Genomic DNA, 19,977 nt, shown 5'->3' with positions numbered 1-19,977 from the left:
CATCTTTCTTTCATTCTGTCTTTCTTTTCTAACTTAAAAACTCTCCGATGAGAAGGATGCCAGGACCCTCTGAGTAGCCCGTTCTGTGTAATTACACCTACTGCTGGAAAGGTTTTTCCCTGGATAATGAACTAAATCCACAGACCACGTTAATGGTACTACATGAATAAAGAAAGTTGCAAAATCTTCACTTTATTCAAAAAGCCACCAAAAACCCCTTCTGTTTCTTGGGAACATACCTCTCCTCACTTCTTTCTGACTAAACAAACCATTGTTTTAACCTTCCCTTTTTATTATTGTTTTCTAAACCCTTTCAGCCTCACTGCCCCTTTTTGTATTCCTTCTAATTCATCTACATGCTTCGTAGTTTGCCTCACCACAGTGGATACAGTACCACACAGTTGCCACCATGGCACGTAATGATTATATCTCCTCTGAATGCCTGCAGCACATGCTTATGAAATCATTGGGAGCTTTGCTACATTTATTATAGCTTAGTTCTTTCAGGCTGGCATCCTTACAGCAACGCTTTAGATTGGAGGAAAAATAGCAGAGCTTTTATCCCTAGATGAAACCTGTTCCTCAGTCACCTTATTTCAAGTAACTATCCTAATAAAATTAAAGTGAATCTATATCCCTCGTGCTGCAAAGTGTTGCTTAGGGCTTGAGTAGGGCTTTCACTGTGCAATTAGTCTTTAGTATAAAAAAATAAAAAAATCTTGATACATGCATTTTTTTCCTTCTACACTGATTTAATTTTCAAAAAGATTTCTCACAGCAAAGCTTACAACAGTGTGTACTGTTCACATGGCACTTGTATGTTTTGAATGGCAGAAAGCTCTGTTGCTCACATCAGCACATTTCTTCTTGATGTGCCTGCCCTGAAGGTCTGCCTTGCCTTGCAGAGGAGCAGTGCATGGGGAATTAATTGGGTTGTAATTGGAATTCAGGATGGTCTGACAAGGCATTGCTGCTATTTTTTATAGACTGAACAACTAGTCTGCAAATCTGTTGACATGCCAGTGCCTGGAAGGGGAAGCCCACAGATCATAGAATCACCAAGGCTGGAAAAGACCTGTAAGATCATCCAGTGCAGTCGTTCACCTATCACCAATAATTCCCACTAAACCATGTCCCTCAGTACAACATCTAAACGTTTCTTCAACACCTCCAGGGACAGTGACTCCAACACCTCCCCAGGCAGCCCGTTCCAATGCCTGACCACTCTCTCAGAGAAGTAGCACTTCCTAACATCCAACCTGAATTTCCCCTGGTACAACTTGAGGCCATTCCTTCCAGTCCTGTTGCTTGCTATGAATGATAATCCATCACTTCTTCTGAAACCAGAGAAAATAAGAGATAGGCAGATAGTTGCAGCCCAACATACAGCTCCCAGATTGAGTTAAAAGTTTCACAGAACATTTGAAAGTAGACTTCTATGAGCTGTCCTCACAGTGTGTAATTGGTATGTTTTCTTCTGAGTTTTATGGTTGTGTGAACATTACAGCAGACATGGCACAAATTGACATGCACAATTGTCTCCACATGCACTTAAGAGATCACACAGGAACAAGCACTTACGTTGTAATTGTGCTTCAGCTATGGGTTTTATGCTGGCATTTTAGGCTGTTTCTGCCACTTCTGTTGTCCCTGCTGTTCTGGTCTGTAGGATGGGACTGTAGAATGAGATCTGTGAGCCTGAAATAAGTCTTACACAAGAGGGTGCAGGCAGCATCTCTGATTGTCTTTGACTGAATAACTGTAGAGTACCCTTCAGGCTGCTCTTCATGTTCAGAACTTCACTACTTTTTCCTCTAAGCTAGATTTGATATATCTGTATGCCTCTTAGTGTTTCGTTTAGCTTGTCCTCTTGCCACATATTAAGCCCTGTGTCGACTTTTTTAGCATCCTAGCTGTTTCTGTAGTTATTTCTTTTTTCTGTTGGCATATTGGTATGCAGCCCACCAGGCACAACATTTAATCTTCAATTTTATGTGCAGCTTTTTTTGGTTCTAGTTTAGCAACATATCTGCCTGTTACATTATCATTGTGTAACATCCTTTACCTTGTGCTTCATTCTGAGTTTTAGTAACTTATTTAAGCAAATAACTTATTTAAGCTGCACCAGGGAAATGGCTTGTTATTACTTTTGTGTTTTGAAGAACTTGCATAGAACTTGCTATATAAAAGTGCTGCTTTAGATAAATAATACTGCTCAGGGGAAGAATGGGAAAGAAGGGAGTCTACACAGTTGCTGTAAATGTTCATGTATTTTCTGGTGGCTGTTATCTTTTTTTGTACCCCACTGTTTTTTCCTATGCTGTGGAGACTTCCCATGACCACATCTGAGAGAGGTTGTGGGGGATCCAAGGGAAGCAAGATGGTGAAGGCAGAGAAGATGTTTCTTATCTTTGATAACTTTTTCCTATTTTGTTGTACTCCTACAGGCTCTTTCAACTTTCTGCTGTTCCCTCCCTGTTCATCTAAGTCACACACATTGCTCTGTCAGTTGGGGACCTCTTCCAGGGCCTGAAGTGACAGGAAAAGAGGCAATGGCTTTAAAGTGAGGAGGATAGATTTAGACTGGATATAAAGAATAAATTTTTCATGCTGAGGTTGTGAGACACTGGAACTGGTTGCCTAGAGAAGCTGTGGATGCCCCATCATTGGAAGTGTTCAAAGTCAGGTTGCATACTGAGCCTTGGCAAACCTGACAGTTGTTAACGTCACATTATCAGTTGTTAACGTGATAGATCTGCTAAGCACAGATTATGAGTGTGAAAGTTACCCAAAGACTAGATCATCTGTATAGAAGAGCTTTAGATGAGCAGAGAGCAGTCTCAAATATCAAACTAGCATCCTAGCCACTCATTTCTCTTTAATTTCATCAGTAATGTTTTTATAATAGGTGTGAGCAGCCCATGGATGTTTTCATTTTAAAAAACAGAATTTTTCAAATTCTCTGAGAAGGACCTCATTGCTATCTCAGTAAATATTTTTAAACTGCTTTTGCAAGCTTTAAGTACCTTATTCTGATATGACATAGTTAGTTTGTTATAACTCTGAATGATTTCTTAGTGTATAACTTTGAATGCATTAGCATGAACTTATATTTTCCAGTTAGAAATGGTTTTTCTTTTCAACCTTGTCTGTTCTCCATTTCTGAAATGACAGCAGGTGCTCTAATTGCTTACTGTATACTTAACCCTGTTACACTCTGACTTGTGTTGTGACTACCTACGGATATGTCAAGCTGCTCATCTTTCAACAGCCTTAGTTAGATGGTCTCTTGGTGTTCTGCCCCTAAAGGTGAACCCTGAGATAATCTCATCATGTATTAAATTTTATTTGGTTTTAATTTTGATAGGCTTCAGTTCTCTGGGCAATGCTGTTGAATATACTGAACTTTATAGAGTGTGAGATTATCAACTGATGGCACATCACAGTAAAAGAATAGTAATAATTCTCCCTCCTGATACGTTCTTATTTTTCTCCTTTTGCATGGTTTTTGTAGAGAAATGTTACGTATTTGTTACAACTTAGTTGTCCTGATAGAAGCTTTAAATACAGCAGAGAACTATTTACCTTCTGGAATGGCTTTGCTATGTCTCAGCTTTTTTTTTTTCTAATATTATCACTATTCGGGAACACAGATATCACGAAGGATAACAACAACTAGTAGTAAGTTTTGAGCGTTTGCAAAGAAAATTTCAAATTTCCTTCTAAGACTCCAACTTCCCAATTTCTGTTAGCTCTCCAAAACTTTAAAAAACAAAACAAAACAAAACAAAAACAACAAAAGAACTTGTTCCAAGTAATGAAAATCTGTAATCTACATTAGACGTGAGACTTTGAACAACTATTAAGCCAAGTAGTTATAGAAAATATGGGGATGAAATTTATCTCTGACTCTGAAATGGGATTGGAAGATTACACAAATGTTAAGCTGGAAGGAACTTCTCAATCTTGTAGTCTAATCCACACACAAAGCAGGACCAGCTCCAACAGATTGTCCAGGACCATGTCCAGTTTATTCTGGGTATCTCTAGGGAAGAAGACTCCACTACTTCTCTCAGCAACCCAGATTTTGACCACCCTCAGTACACACACACACACACACACACACACACACACATAATTTATATATATGATATATGTTATATTTATATATTTTTATACATGTAATATAACATATATATATATTTAAAGAAAAATTGTTTTCTTGTGTTCTGATGCAACCGTCTATATTTCAGTTTGCGCCTATTGCCCTGTCCATTGGCACAACTGAGAGGAGCCTGGCTCCCTCTTCATTCTTTCAGATCATGTATTTATAAATATTGATAAGGTAGTACCTGAGCCATCTCTTTTCCAGGCTGGACATTCCCACCTCTATCAGCATCTCTATGATGAGAGGCTATATTCAGACACTTTATCATTTTTGTGACCCTACACTGGACTCATACTAGACAATCCTTATCTTTCTTGTACTGGGAAGCCAGGAGCTGGATGCAGTATTTTAGATACTGCCTCACCAGTGATGCATGGAGAACAAGGATCACCTCCCTCAACCTGATGCCAGTCCCTTACACAGCCCTGTGTTTCAGAAAGATGGTGAAATGTGGAAGCATAATTTTGTTCTACTGCACCAAAATTAGCATTTGAATCACAGAATGGCCCAGGTTGGAAGGGATCTCAAGGATAACGAAGCTCCAACCTCCCTGCCTGCAGCAGGGCCACCAACTTCCATATCTAATACTGGACCAGGCTGCCCAGGGCCCCATCCAACCTGGCCTTGAACAACTCCAGGGATGGGACAGCCACAACCTCTCTGGGCAGCCTGTTCCAGCACCTCACCTCTCCTAGTAAAGAACTTGAAGGGCAGTGCTGCTTAGTAAATGAGATAGTGGAAGACATGTATTGGAGACAAATGGTTTGACTATGTTTATTTCTGCATTCATTACCAATTTTGAGAGAAAGCTGCTGGGATTGCTGTGATGATGAATGATTTTACTATAGGTGTATGCACTCAGCTTATGATTCTTCCACATGCATATGGACAGTGTATTAAGTATATTGTGTGTTGATATTCTTTTTTTCTTTTTAAAAGCAGTGTCTAATTAGAAGATGTAATTATTTTGCTTCTACTGAAAGCAGTCAGGCTTCCAATGTATTGCTCGTTGTTTTTTTTTTTCCCTTTTTTTTCCCCCTCAATAATTATTACAATGTTTCCTGGCATTCATCAACACTTCTCAATTACTAGGAAGAATGTGATTAGTCATTCACTTCCTTATGCTTCCTACCAGACATACAGAGATCATTGCAGGCAAGTTGAAATAAGCCTTTTCAAATTTTCAAAATGTGCTGCAACTAATGGAAATTTGGGGGAAGCCAGTTTAAACAGTCTATCAACAGATTGCAGTACAAAAGGCAACTTAGTGTCTGACTGTAGCTGAGAATCTGATGACTAACAGAGGATGAGTTATCTGTGAGGAAGGATTTCTGTCACTGAAGTAAATAAAAATCTGTTGAAGTGGCTCACGGAGTTCAAGTCCAGCCTGAATACATCTCAAAGCAACCTGAGAAAGCAGAGTTCACGTGTCAAAAGTCCCAAATTCTGAGCCAGACCTCGAGAGCTGACAGTGCTGTGTTCCTACTTGGATTCATATGAGTTTGCTGTATTCAGTCAGAATTCATATACATAAAAGTTCACTCAGGCCAAAAGAGTTGGTAAGCCAAATAGACAAGTGCAAAACGCAAAGATGAGAATTTTCATCTTTATCCTGCAAATGTGGAACATCTGTATGTCTTGCATGAACTGAACTTGTGTTAGGCTTTCAGAAATAGTTGCAGTCTAATTTCCCCGCACTCTACCTATTTGCTCAGATTTTAAAATGAGAGCTTAGCTCTTCACTGCAGCCTATAGGGACAGAAAATGCCTTCTCAAACAATTTGTCAGCAAAAGCTTGAATCCACACTACTTTACAAACTTGTATCATCCCTGCATCCCTGCAATGAAAGCATCGCCAGCAATGAAAGCATCGAGCAGCAGCCAAGTGTGTTTAACGTGCTGCCCCATGAAGAGGGCAGGAGCATTCTGGGCAAAAAGTTTGTGGAAGTGCATGGCTTGATTTCTTCTGAAAGAATGAGGTGATCCCTTTGTGTCCACATAGGACAGTAATGTTTTTCTCTCCTTCTTCTGCAGTCTCCTTTTCTAGAAACAAGTTCTAAATAGCATAGTGCAGTATCATGAATGGACATTCGAGACCAACATCTGTTGCTATAGGATATAACCCCTTGTTTATTAAAAAAAAAAAAAAGCCTTACATAGTCATTTAATCATTATTATTATTATTGAAAGTTTGGATACCCATTTTAATATGGTAATCAACTACCATGTTTCACCCTAGGTTCTGTGGTATAGGAAATGTGTGCTAAAATGCACGTACATCTGGCTCAACAAAGGCTTCCAACTGAAATAAGTCATAGGATTTCTTTTAAGTTGGATGTGAACTCTTTTCCCCTCTCCCTTCCCTCTATTCTGAAATTCTGGAAACCTGATTGCTGGTTTGGAACATCAATAAAGTGAAGTCTCTTCACCATTTCTATTTTTTATGCTTTATTTTGAGCTGCTGCTACTCAAATGAAGGAGTATTTTTTCTGAATGCTTCCTGAAGACCCGTTTTCTCCCAGCTGCACATGAGTTGACATTAACTTGCTATTTGACTAGCTCCTTCTTACTAGTGTTCGATTATATGATGTCATTAGGTGTTAGAGGTAAAGCCTGCTATTGTAGTGGAAGTGGAAACAACCAGAGGAGAGAGTGTCTGTCCTCGCCTGGTAACTGACTGACTGGGGAAGTACTTGAGTCTGCTTCAGGCTACGAGGCTTCGACTCAGCTTGTTGAAGGCATTTGGCCAAAGACAGCCTCACACCTGCACTGTGAAGGATGGCCATGGAGGCTCGGTGCAGCAACAGCAGGACGTGTAGGTTCCTTGTTTAGTCCTGTTGTAGACGAAGCATGTTCTTTTTCTTAGCCTGCTTCCTTTAGAGTTAAGTCTTCTGCCTTTATGTTCCTGACAATAAAGGAAGTTAAGTGTTTTACATACTGCAGGAGTCCTAGAAGTAGGTCCAAGTGAATTTCCATATGGGGGAATTCTGAGGAAGTGGGTCCTGTGGGCCGTGAGGGGGAAAGGTAATTGCTGTGTTGGCCACGAATCCTGTCCATGGAGGAATGGCTGTTGCTGGAGGGTTGCCTATCAGACAGAGTGAACTTATAATCTGTTTGTAGCGGCAAAGGTAAAATAAGCTGCAGCAAATTCCATGTTTGGCTTATTGCAATGCCTCAGTCTGAGATGATTATTGAGTTTGAAAAGAAGGACAGGGATGAAAACCTGTCTCAGAAAACGTAATTCAAAAGAAAGCAGAGAGCAATTCAGCACCTTTTCTTCTCTCTGGTACTTCAGCTGCTGAAAGCACCGCGCCCTTATTCACCCAGCGTGCTGTGAGGAAGGTCCTATCATAGCAATCACATTAAAGAGTTATTGGTTACAGTTCTGTGTTAGGTACAATTTGGGGGTAATAAACACTACTGAAATAATCCAGCATTACTTATTTTCAGATCACTCTGGTATTGATGCATTCCCTTGCATGTTCTCTGCTCGTGACCTATTTTTGATGAGTTTCACATCTGCTTTAGCAGCTCTTTGACAACCAGAAAACAGAGCTGTTTACTGAGTTCACAGCTGCTGCTAATATTGATGCAACTAGCCAGAAATGACTGTTTTCTTGGTTAGCTCATCCTGTTGAATGAACCTCTCGGCAGGGTTTGTTGCAAGTTTGTTTCAATTGGAACGCTGTCAAAAGTCCCCACATCTGTGAAATTCTCGTACTTCAGCCTTCCTAGAAACCCAGAAACGTATACACCCCTGCTAATTCCAGTAATTTTCTTATATTTCCCATGGCTTGGCTGCACTGGCTTTTCACAGATAGGGAAAGCATGACAGCTTGTTATAAATGGGACAAAATTCCTCTTGTCATTAGTGAATACTAATGCTACTGACAGCTTCACACTTAACACGGTCTTTAAGGATACGAGACTCCTGATTTAGCTTAAGGACATTGCTTCATGTTTTATATTAAAGCGGTTTTTTTTATGGTACCAAAGTATATAAACAAAGTACCTTAGTTTTCATACTGTCTTTCTATGAAGATAAGAGTTAAACTGGTGGGAATGTAAAATAGTGTTTCAGTGATGTGTTTCTTTTTCTCACCTTTGTTGTACTCGGTGACTGGTTTGTTCACAGTGCATAATTTCTCAGTGAGGCTGCATTCTTAAAGGCTGAATACCTAGTTGTGCTGAGCGATTGACTGTTTATGGACACTTTGATGCTCTTGCACTTACTCCTCTATGGATTAGTTACTTGTGAAACACTTGTTCTTACAAATCAAAGAGATTTTCGGACCTCTGGGGTTTAGGTGGAAGAAGTTGCAGCTGTGTGAAGTCCGAACACAGCTTTTTGTTTTGCCTTTAGGCATTGATTAATAGCCTAGTACTGCAGGGTGTCTGTGCACACTGCTGGAAGCAGAGAGATTCCAGGCTTCACGAGAGCACGTTGCTTCAGGTCCAGCTCTGAGGGCTCGTGTCTGGGGCCGTCTTTCCTGTAGCTGAGATACTGTTTGGCGGTGTTAGCAATAATTGCACATGCTTTTTATAACTGTAATTCTCAAACCTTTCCTTGGATCTCAAAAAGCGTTTCAGCTTTCCTATATCCTCATGAGATAATTGTTGCAGGCTACACATAATCTGAATTACAGATGTGGAAGCAAAGGCACAAAGAGTATAAAAGATACACTGGAGTCATTCCAGTGTGTAAGAGACAAAATTAGGTGATAAGCTTTTTGATTCCTACCTGTGTCATACTCTTTCAGCAAGTTTCATGTTTCATTCAGCTTGGGAGCTGCTAGTGTCACAGTACCTCACAGGTAGCTTTCATTTCTTAATGGCTTTGAACCATCTGTTTTTAAGTTCACTTCCAGCTATTGAAGAAGCTTATCTTGAATTTCCTTTAGTCCACGTTAAAGCTTGTGGTGTTGACTGATGAAGTGCCTTGTGATCCATCCCTGCTTGTTCTTAGATTATGATGGAAAATGTGCTGACCAGCCTTTGCTTTCATTTTGCCAACTACAACCAAAAGGAGATACTGGAACACTCATTTGAGCTGTTTTTAGATAGACTAAAACATTTAATTGCAAATATGCTTTTCAGTTTGCATTGTTTCACTCTAGAAGAAAAGTGTTGCGTGGTAACTTAAAAGCATTCATTGTGACAAATAACTGCATTTATAATACCATGCATATTTGTACCACAGCAGCAAGGGAAGACACAGACGAGGTGAGCCCCCAGCATAGGAAGTTCCAAAAAAATCTGTAATCTCACCAGAATGCCTCTTAAACACATTTTGATACCTGAAAGTTCCATATCCAGTTTCTTTCAGTGCCAATGGAGAACAACAAATCTATCTAGAGTTCTTTGTATTCCACCTGTCTCAAATACTTGTCTTAGAAAATGAAGTCTGTTCTTATGGGATCTCTGTTTCATTGATTCATTGTAAGAGGATCCCAGCTGAATAGCTGATGTTTAAGCTTATAAGTTTTAGTTGTCTGAATCTATCCAAGACGAATCCCACCTGAGTTTGAGGCAAAACATAAACATGGTAGAAGAAATATCTTGTGAGTAGGTGGTGTGGAGCTGAAAGTGGGCAGAAGTGTCTTATGTTGTGGTTATACAAGTCTCAGAATTCTTGTCTTATTGTGAAGTATGAAGAAGGAGAAATTAATTCAGTCAAGATAGCTGTTTGTGGACCTTCTCTGTGGCAAGAGTCTTTGCCAACACGTCACTGGTCCAGCATCTGCAAGGATCGTCTAAGCTTTCTATGTTGAGTCATCCTGCATCAAAACGCAGCTTTGAGGCTGTAGGGATGGCAGATTTTCATCATGGCAGTTCTACTCAGTTGACTCCTAGCCAGACAGATGTTAGCAGCATTTCATATAGATAGGAGAGTGTTTTTAATGGTTTCATAGGGCCTTGCTGCTGTATCATTTCCCACCTGCATACAGCAGTGTATTAACTGGTAAGCTGACCTGTATGCATTAATTAAGTCCCTACGTGTTTGTTGGAGGTGTCCATGGAACAGTGGAGGAAGAGCAAATGCTATGATAGAGCAATCATCTCCTTCCATGGAGAAATTCTGTCACACAATGGCAGAGATTGGAAGGGACCACTAGAAATGGCCCAGTCCAGCCCTACTGCTCAGAGTTGCCCAGAGCAGATTGCCAAACATTTAAAATGAGTTCCAGCAAAACTTGGAGGAAGGAAGCAAAGTACTAGCTTGCAGTAAGGCTGGGAATTTAGTAGCAAAAATGCTGAATTTCTATGGCACAGAACAAATCAGCAGATTCTACAGATTGGAACAGGGGAATCCTTCCATCCCCAACTGAGATAAATGAGGTAGTTCACACCTTTCAAAACTGCAATTTAAGGCAGCCTGAAAAATGATGGAGAGAGCACTCTGTCAGCATACGCTCAGTGCATGTTCTCAATTTGATCTGTACATGTGAGAACAAGACAATTGTCTTATTTTTCAGATGCATGCCGGATTTCTCCAGTACAGTTCTGTGGCAATGGGTGAATTCCACAGAAAAGCTTGACAGCCGCAGAACATAAAGTCTGGAACATGGATAAACTGGTTAGGATAAAATAGAAACCAGCAAAAACCTCTGCCAAAATCTGAAGTGAAATGAATAGAGGTTCAAAACAAGTTCATTCAGTACGCCTGGCTCCTTGCTTCCATCATTTAGGAATAATTACATTTTTGTCACTAACATTGTTTTTAAATGTCAATAGAAACCAGACAACTAGATTTGTAAACCCTGCCCTGTCATATTGAATATATTAGGTTTTCCAATAGCAGTCTCTTTTAAGTAAGGGTGAAGAAGCATTAAAAGCTCGCTAGCTCACAAGTGTGAGGAAGCTATTGAAATAGCTTGTTAGGCCCTATGACAAGCAAGCTGGAATATAATAGGCCCAGTGCTTTGTGAAGGAGCCAGCAAGTTGTGGTTGAAGGGAGGACAGTGCCCGAGAGTTTGGAGGCCAGATGATTTGTGCAAAGGGGGTGTTGGAAGGTTCACTGCAAAATAAACAAATGGGGCTGCCACAGGGACAGCATTAAACTGAGACCAAAATGCTTCCTTTTCTTAGCTTCTAAATGTAAGTTTAGAGTTTGTCTATCCGAAAATGGTCTTTTCACTTAGCATTTCTTTCTTCCTGTACCAATGGCCGAGGAGATGTTTTCTGTTACCAAATTCACTTACATTTGTTCCGAACCAAATTTTCCTTGTCCTTTTAAATAGTGAGACTGTGGTCTTTCTGCTAATCCAGAACAGCATGTGATTCTTTTCTTGCAGTCTTAGATATGATCTGTTAACTCTGTCCAATTCTACTGTTTCTGTTCTTATCCTTCTGCTTTGGTACTCTGCTTAAATATGCTTCCTGCTTTGCACCTATCATTTACTTTGTCAGAAATTAGAAGATTCTGACGTCTTCTACTAGAGCTGCTTTGGGTACCTGGGAAATGGAAGCTAGCTTCTGGCAACACAGATCCCCACTGACAAATGAGGCATTTTCCATATCCTTAGGTAAACCACTGTGGATGACTAACAACAGGACTGATACATTGACAAAAGCTTGCTCCTAGCATTTAGAGCTTTGAAGGCAAATTTGAGGATGCAAGTTGTACTGCCAGATGCAGTGGAACTTCTATGTCTCCCGAAGGCCTCCTTGAACTGTAGCTCAGAAGTGTGGAACTAGTCTTATTTATTCACACCAGCTGAGGACTGAGAGCTCCCCAGGAATTTTCCTTAAAATAAACCAAAAACCAACAACGCTGTCTTCAATGGAGAGATGCACTGTAAAGAAAATGTAAGTCTACAGGGACTTCTTGGACCTACATTAATCCCTGCATTCAGTTTCTGGGGTTTAACAGTATATAATTCTTGGATGTGTCAAAATGCAACAGAGCTTACATCTTATCTAAGATTGAAGACCTCAATACGTATGCTCAGGGCCTCTAGAACCATCATTAGCATATGTCATCTCATGAAATATTCTCTCAAAAAGTACATCAGGAAACTGTTAGATCTAAGGGGTTGTTATAGCTGTTGATGGCTAACTAGAGAATATTGCATTATGCTAACTCAATTTTTCCCAAAGGATAGGAATTTTTTATGCCTATTTCCTTTTTCACAGAGATGACAGATATGGGATATGTAAAGCAGAAGAGAATAGGGAAGCAGGAACGTTTTCAAAATCAGTAGTTTGAAATCCGAGTTTTCAATTACCTTCTTAAATTACATATTTATTTTCTCTTTCTTTTACATAACGTAGCTGGCTGCAAAGGAATCATCTTTCCTGTTTAGGCTGTAGATTACCAGTGTCCATTACTGAAGTTTCTGAGTCATCCCATGTCAACATAAAATTATTGCTACACCGTATGCACGTCACCAGGCCTTCACCAAAGAAAGGTTAGCCCTAACTCTCTCTGCAAGCACTATGTCTCTGAGGCACTGCCAGTTCTTCCTGTAGTTCCATCACTCCTGAGCAATGCAGAAGGGCCCAACTCTTTCCAGTCCTACCAACGCATTCCTAGCTGAGTCAGGGAGGACACATAGCCTTTACATAACTCCACTGATGTGCAGAAACATTACCATCTATCAACAACACAGTCAACAGATCTTTATGCAAAAAAAAAAAATCAACACAGTAAGACATGAAAGCAGCTTTGTCACCAGCATGTATAGGAACCAATCTGATCTGCCTGCTTTATGCATTGCACCACATAAAGCTCAGTCTGAAGAATGAAAGGGATTTAGTTATCAAAAAACAAGCACAAACAAAAACCTCAAAACAAACAAAAATGTAAAAACTAAAATGGGATGTGCTTTGTCTAAAATTAAAGCAGTATGATGTATGCTTGTTATACAAACCTATGTTCCTCTGAAGTCACATCTTGTAGACTGTAGGGAACCACCTTGTGCAGTAATACATGGCCACAGAACAACCCAGGCCTGGATCTCTTTACTTCACGTTCACATATACCGTATTTCTTTGCATACTCTTTACTTAACAAGGACTTTAGAGCTTGTTGTGCTGCTTCATTGTATGCTGATGGACTGGACAAGAGTCCCAAGTTTAGAAGCCGCATTGCTGAACTTGCAAAGCATCATTCTCTCCCATTTCATGGTTCGTATTTTGCTACTGACCCATTAGCTTTTCTGTAATTGCAGTTCTGCTGCGTTAAGTTAAAGTTGTGAAAATCTAGAACTATCCCTATCTTTTTGTTTTCACGTGATGAATTTCTCAGGGCCTCTTTGAGAGTTGTGTAGATGGATAGTGAAGCAGACTCAGAACAGCATCTTATTTGCTGTTTGCATTATAATCACTGTATGCCCTTCACAAATGCTGTAGTCCTCATTTTACTATTATTCCCTTGGAACAGATTTTAGAGTCAGAGAAAACTCCTGCATAGCTAACCTTGGTAGCATCCAATGTGTCCAGCAGATGCCAAGTGAAATGTTCTGAAATAAAACATCTTTAGCTAGATCTTTTCCAATACAGCAAGTAAAATATATGAATATGTTACGATAGCAAATGCATATTGTGCAAACCTCATGATGGTTTCTAGCCTCTAAAAATGCAGGTGGTGAATGTTAGTGCTGAGGTGAATAATTTGAGAAGGAAGGAATTTAAAATTGAAGGTATCCTGAATTCATGTTGCTTAGTATAGGTGCCTTAATTTTCATGGGTAATTTTTTTTTAACTACTTTCTTTCACTTTTTACTCTTGCTCATCTGAGGGGAGAATGAAGTTTTGAAAACTCAGGAGAGCATCTTGTAGCTCTGTAGAACTTTCCTTAGCTCTGTTTGGAGCATAACTTTTAGTCTTAAAATACACACATAAGAAGAAAACTTTTTCCGGGAGGTAGATTGCACTTAATCAGTGATACTGCATGTGTTCAAATCAATTACTCAAAGAAAATACAAAAAATATTTTAACTGTTAATAGTACCCAAGTGCAATGTAAATAATGCACTCCTCTCTAAAACCTGGAGAAATATTTCTCTCAGCAGGGTTAAGTGAATTCATTTATTTTCCTTTAAAGACGCAAAAGTAGTATCCTGGTTCTTTTCTTATCTTTTTTCTGGGTACTATTTTAAGATTATTTCCCTTCCCTCCCCTTCCCTTCCCTTCCCTCCTGAAAGAAGATGAATGAACTCACCTGGTACTAAAGATTAAAGTAATTTTCTAACATCTGCTGGCAAGTGATTTGTTTATTTTTCACATGGATAAATTTTGAGGTGAAATGATTTATCTGTGTCCAGCTTCTCTTTTTAGGGATATTCAGCTTTAGAAAATGAATCAGAAGAAAGAACTTCAGAAGAGCTGGGAAGGATAGAAGAGAAAAATGAAGTGAACTTTAAGGTCAGCGTCATTCATAAAGATATCCACCTAACCTGATTATTGCCCGTCCCTCTGGAGAGGGGAAAATCTTACACAACTGCATTAAAGTTGAGAAAAATGAGAAGCTGAAAAGAAGTTGTATTACTCTCTGATTACATTGCACAGTTAACAAATGATCACTATTTACATTTTTTTTTAATGTATATATGTTTTTAAAGCATAAATTGTTGAAGTCACATAACTGAGCAAGAAAAGGTAAATATAAAAACAAAGCAAGTGAGGTGGGTTATTATTTAACGTTCAACTGGTTTCTTTTTCATAGGGGACTAAATAAATGTCCTCCACTAACAGCAATCTGTTATTTATGGATTCAGAAAGGTTTGTTCTGTATCCTAATAATTACTCCACGATGGCAATATAAAATCTGAATGGTGTTCTAGCAGCCATTTTTAATGACTTTACAGCTTTGCCTCCCTGAGCACCTGAGGTTATTTCTAGGCTGATGTTCAGCTTAGTGAGAAATTCCTGGGGAACAAACCAAAGAGCAAGGCTCTCTTTTTATCATGCTGCGTATCCCATAACATTCACCTTAGCCACAGGGCTGTGTTACCTGGGGGAGAAAAGCACTGGGGACAGAAATGCTCATTTTGAGTCCAATAGCACACGCTGTTGAAACAGGCTTACGAACAATGCTTAAATTACTTGTCTGTTGCAATTTAGAGTAGATGCATTTAGATTAACAGTTGTTTGTGCACTAAATATGCTTTTTTGTCTTTCACCTGTGTGTGGATTTGAAATGCAAAACTCTAAATGATGATGCCAATTTGGTTTCATTTATTGGAAGTAGCATGTGCATATCTGATGTTTATCTTGGATTTTATGTATAATATACATGCGCATGTTTCTCCCAGTTGATACGAGGACAAGATGAGAGATACTGGGCTCAGCAGCATGGTTGATAACTGCTTTGATGGATACATAGGTGGGATAATAATTACGCTTGGATTTCTTGAAAACTTTTGGTGGAGACTGTTTGAAAATGGTTACATAGAAATGTTACTGTACTGGGCAATGTTGTCCTTTAGCCAGGCCTGATGTGAAGAGAAATGATTTGTTTGCTGCTGTGCTGCTTTGAACTATAGAAACTTATATCACAGGCATGAGTTTACTTTTCCTTTTGTTGGACTGAGGGCTTTAGAAAAGTGCAGAGCAGAGAATACAGACATTTTTTCCCCTGTAACAACTTAAAGTTTAGAGCTGCTGCCAACGCAGAAGGAAATACCATTAGATAGATACAAGAAAAGCCAATATTCTACGTTATTCGTGCAGACAACCAATGGTTGAAACTTGCACGAACTGCTTCCACTTAAAAGCTGTCACTCACATTGGTTATAAAAAGCCCAGAGCACTTAGGGACTGTCAATCACTTTCTAGAAGAGATAGCTGACACCTTAACATTTACTTTGCCGGTATTTACCAGATGCAGAAAACCAAAGGGTGAAAATGCAAATGAAAACACACATTCTCACTGATCATATAATACAAGGGAAACATTTGGATCAGTTATTGTAGTTGCTCACCTAGGAGCCTCCAATCATGAGAAGATTTCTCTCTCTTGCTCTATGAATAGAACTGTTGCAGGCTGGCTCTCCGTTGTCAGAGAGAACGCTCCTGCAGGCAGTGCCTGTGGAGGTCTGCCACAGTGTCATCAGGAGAGGAAACAGATTGACTCTGGCCCATTATGATTGGAGGAGCAGTGGGAAAGTATGTAGAAAGAAGACCTGAGAAGGGCACATGAAGGGCATCCACTTTGCTTTTTTTTCTTTCCTTATGATAATAGGGATGTGGGCGTTGTAATTACCATAGACTGACAACTTTTTCTCTTGCAAGAAGGGGATTGGCAGGGAAGGGAATAGGAGGAACCAGTTAATTCAAATCCATATCCATCTTTTGCTCTTTATCTGTAGGCTTCTAGATTTAGTTATCCCCGGATTGCTTAGGTATCAGTGCTGGTGCTTTGGAGGGATGGCAGCTGTTGAAAGCACAGTTCAGGAGCCTCAGCCTCCTCTTGGGACCACTGCAGGAGGTCTAGCTGCAGCAGTGAGCAAGGTGCAGAACTGCTGTGTTCATTTATCACAGGGCCAAATGCACTGTTGTGCTGCTTTACTGCTGAGCCCTGTCTCATGCAGTATCATTTTGAGGTGCACTGTGAAGGTAAAAGTTATCTCCTTGGGGCTGCCTCTAGAAATTCAGCGAGTTCTTTCACTGCACCTGAGCACCAAGTGTTGTGTTCCCACAAACACATGCACCTGAAGTGATCCATAATTGACTAGTAACTCTTTTTTTGACCAGAATATTACCTGACACACCAACTGAGGAAATGCTGAAGAACTTTGCTTTAAGTAATCACTCACGTGAGTGCCTGTTTACCAGTCCAGTCCACCAGTGAGCAACTTCGACCGTTTACTCCTCTTGGACCGGTGCATCCAGCACCTGCAGCACATCATCTGCTGGTGAGTCCAGAGGTTTTGTTCACTTTACATATCTGGACATTAACAATCGTTTGGCTCAACAAGTCATCTTCCATGGAAAGTTCCTCAAATAAGTGATGTATTGCCATTCGGAATTGAATTTGGCCAATTTGGCCCCAGGTTAAACCCCCCTAGATGAGGTTTTTGGAGATGTAGTGTATGTGTAGATACTTATGCATAAATTCATAAAATAACAGAATTATTTTCCCATTGCAGTCAGTGAAAACACAGTCCATGCAATTGATGGAATTGAGTTTTTTAATTTACCTTGGAGTAGGTACCTCTCAGATATCTCTAGCTGAATAGCTGAATAGCTCTATATGCTTTACATATGTGGAATTACCATAGTTACTGTAGCAGTAGGACTATATGACATGGTATATGTATACTTCAACCTTTCTGGCATCTTTACCTTCAGTACAGGTTGTCTTACAGTGCTCTGGAGGTTGCTTCAGTTAAGTAGACCAAGTATTTAGCAGTAATTTCTGATTTGTGTGTATGTTTTTATCAGATTTCTATATTATCCAGTGGTTTGAAGAACAACAATTTAGATTATGGTTATGAATAAACTAATTACATGTTAGTCAGGAATATCTTGCTGCTGAGTGTGTATAAATGCATGCATGCACCTGTGCTTAAGGAAGCTGTTAAATGCCACAAGCAGATTACAGAGAAGTTGGGGTAGTACAATGAGATCAAAGGATAGATATCAAGGATACTTACCAAAGAAAAAGTATTCTCTTACCGTTTCTTCCATGCTGCATCTCTTTTTATAAATGGGCCAGGACTGTATTTTCTAGTAGTTTATTTTCACATTAGGAAGTTCTTCCTTCCCTTAGGGAGGCTCTTTGTGCTCATCTCAAGGGTAAATAAAGAATGCTTCTCACCATAATAAATCTAGAGAAAGGAGAAGAAAACAAAATGTCCCTGTATTCATCTTGAATAGCTGATAGATGGTTACATCAATTCTCTGTTCAGATTTTAGGGCCAAAAAATGAAAGGCCGTGATTAGTTTGGATCAGAGGCTGAGGCTAAGAGAAGAAGTTCAACAGTTCAATTTGAGAACACTTACAGTGAATGTGCATTGAGTAGTTTCCTAATAGAGGTATCTACTAGTATGATAATGATAGTAGTCTCCTATGGTCCACTGGTGATTGTTAAATAAAATGGAGATCTCTCTCTCTTTTTTTTTTTTTTTAACTTCTCAAAACATCAGGAAGGTGATGCATGAAGAATACAGTGCCAAAGAGAGCTGCTGATAATAGTATCTTCTCCTCTTCATACTTAGGTCCACATCTCAGGGCTCTTTGCTGTACTACAGTTAAGATACACTGGTCAGAGAGTCAGGAAAGCAGTCGCAAACTCCTGCATGCACTGATTATGTTCTTTTGTTCCCTTCCAACAATACAGAAAACTAGCAAGTCCTTAAAGTTGGAACTTAGAGCTCTATCAAACAAAAAGATTGTTACATCTGGGAGAGTCTAGGACTTATATACCTCCAGCCTGGTGCGTAGACATGGCAACAGTATGTAATTCCCTGGAGTGTTGATTTCTCCTCTGCAGATCATGAGCTGGAGTCCTGCTGTTGCACAAGTTACTTTTACTGGTTGAGTGCCAGTGTGTAGTACGGGAGATATTGCTCTTCGGAACTAAACAAATTTAATCCCTTCATTCTTGTCAGAGAATTTGAGGGTTAACTTATGTGCCTTGATTTTTTACAAGTCTAGTCTTAGGCAGTTTGAGAAGGCCTAACAAAATCAAATTGCATCATCTCAAATCTGCTCAGCTTAAAGTAAATTTCAGATTGTGTCCTTGGTTCCTTTAGAAAAGTGATTTATTCTAAATTATGGAAGAACTTCCCTATTTTCATCAAATGATCATAACTAAACTACAAGAGGAACTCCACCAAAAAGCAAAGAGGAGCTGACCTAGAATATTGACTTCATTCTGGGAAAATCACCGGCTAGCAATGGCAGCATGTACTTGACAATGCTTCTATCTCTGAACAGCATCCAAGCTATCAGACATGATATTAAAGACAGTAAAATAACGTGTGAAGTTGTGATTGTGATCTGATATTTCTTGAGGCTTAACAGACTTGTATAACATGCCTTTTAGAAGGCCTTTTTAATTTGAGCAATTGTGAGGCTGCCTCATTGTGGCCTTCCAATATTTGAAGGGAGCATATAGACAGGAGGGGGAATGGCTGTTTACGAGGGTAGATAGTGATAGGACAAGGGAGAATGGTTTTAAACTGAGACAGGGGAGCTTTAGGTTAGATGTTATGAGGGAGTTTTCCACTCACAAGGTGGTGAGGCACTGGAACAGGTTGCCCAAGGAGGCTGTGGATGCCCCATCCCTGGAGGCATTCAAGGCCAGGCTGGATGTGGCTCTGGGCAGCCTGGTCTGCTGGTTGGCAACCCTGCACATAGCAGGGAGGTTGAAACTAGATGAGCATTGTGGTCCTTTTCAACCCAGGCTATTCTATGATTCTCTGACTTTGTCAGCTATAAGCAGTGCTCATGACATTTTGGGAAAATTTATTACAATTCTTGTATGCAGATATTGAAAATAGATTAACTTTTCCAATTTATTGCAAAATTTTGATTTTGACCTAAAAAGATGAATAGACTGGAATTCTAAAATACATGGGAATTTGAGAAAACTGGACATAGGGTTAATGCAGGTACTCCTTTTGCAAATTACAGATGTCTTCTTCGGCTGTTGCAGTAGGGCAGAGTGTTACTAATGCCACACATTGGTGGGTCAGGTCCTGAAATGTCTTATTTTCATTGGTCTTATTTTCATTTGTATTTTGATGCATTTCTGTGACACTCTTCCCTTATTTTTTATTTTTTTTTAATCTCTGGGCTTTACTCTTCCTAGTTTTCTCCAATACAGGAAAGTTAATATACGTATTTTCTTTAGCAAA

The 19,977-nt window shown here is 39.6% G+C and overlaps 1 long non-coding RNA gene across 2 annotated transcripts in view; it reads left to right on the top strand.

Moving 5' to 3' along the window:
- LOC104910097 overlaps window positions 1-19,977 on the top strand; it is a 122,454-nt gene that overhangs the window by 28,449 nt on the left and 74,028 nt on the right. For both annotated transcript variants that reach the window (XR_004159129.1, XR_002112955.2), the window contains exons 3-4: window positions 14,436-14,535; window positions 16,867-17,027. This is a non-coding gene — a long non-coding RNA (uncharacterized LOC104910097). The remainder of the gene's footprint in view (window positions 1-14,435; window positions 14,536-16,866; window positions 17,028-19,977) is intronic.

This window comes from Meleagris gallopavo, chromosome 3, assembly GCF_000146605.3.
Source record: "Meleagris gallopavo isolate NT-WF06-2002-E0010 breed Aviagen turkey brand Nicholas breeding stock chromosome 3, Turkey_5.1, whole genome shotgun sequence".
NCBI lineage: Eukaryota > Metazoa > Chordata > Aves > Galliformes > Phasianidae > Meleagris > Meleagris gallopavo.
This window is presented reverse-complemented; position numbering and strand designations above follow the sequence as displayed.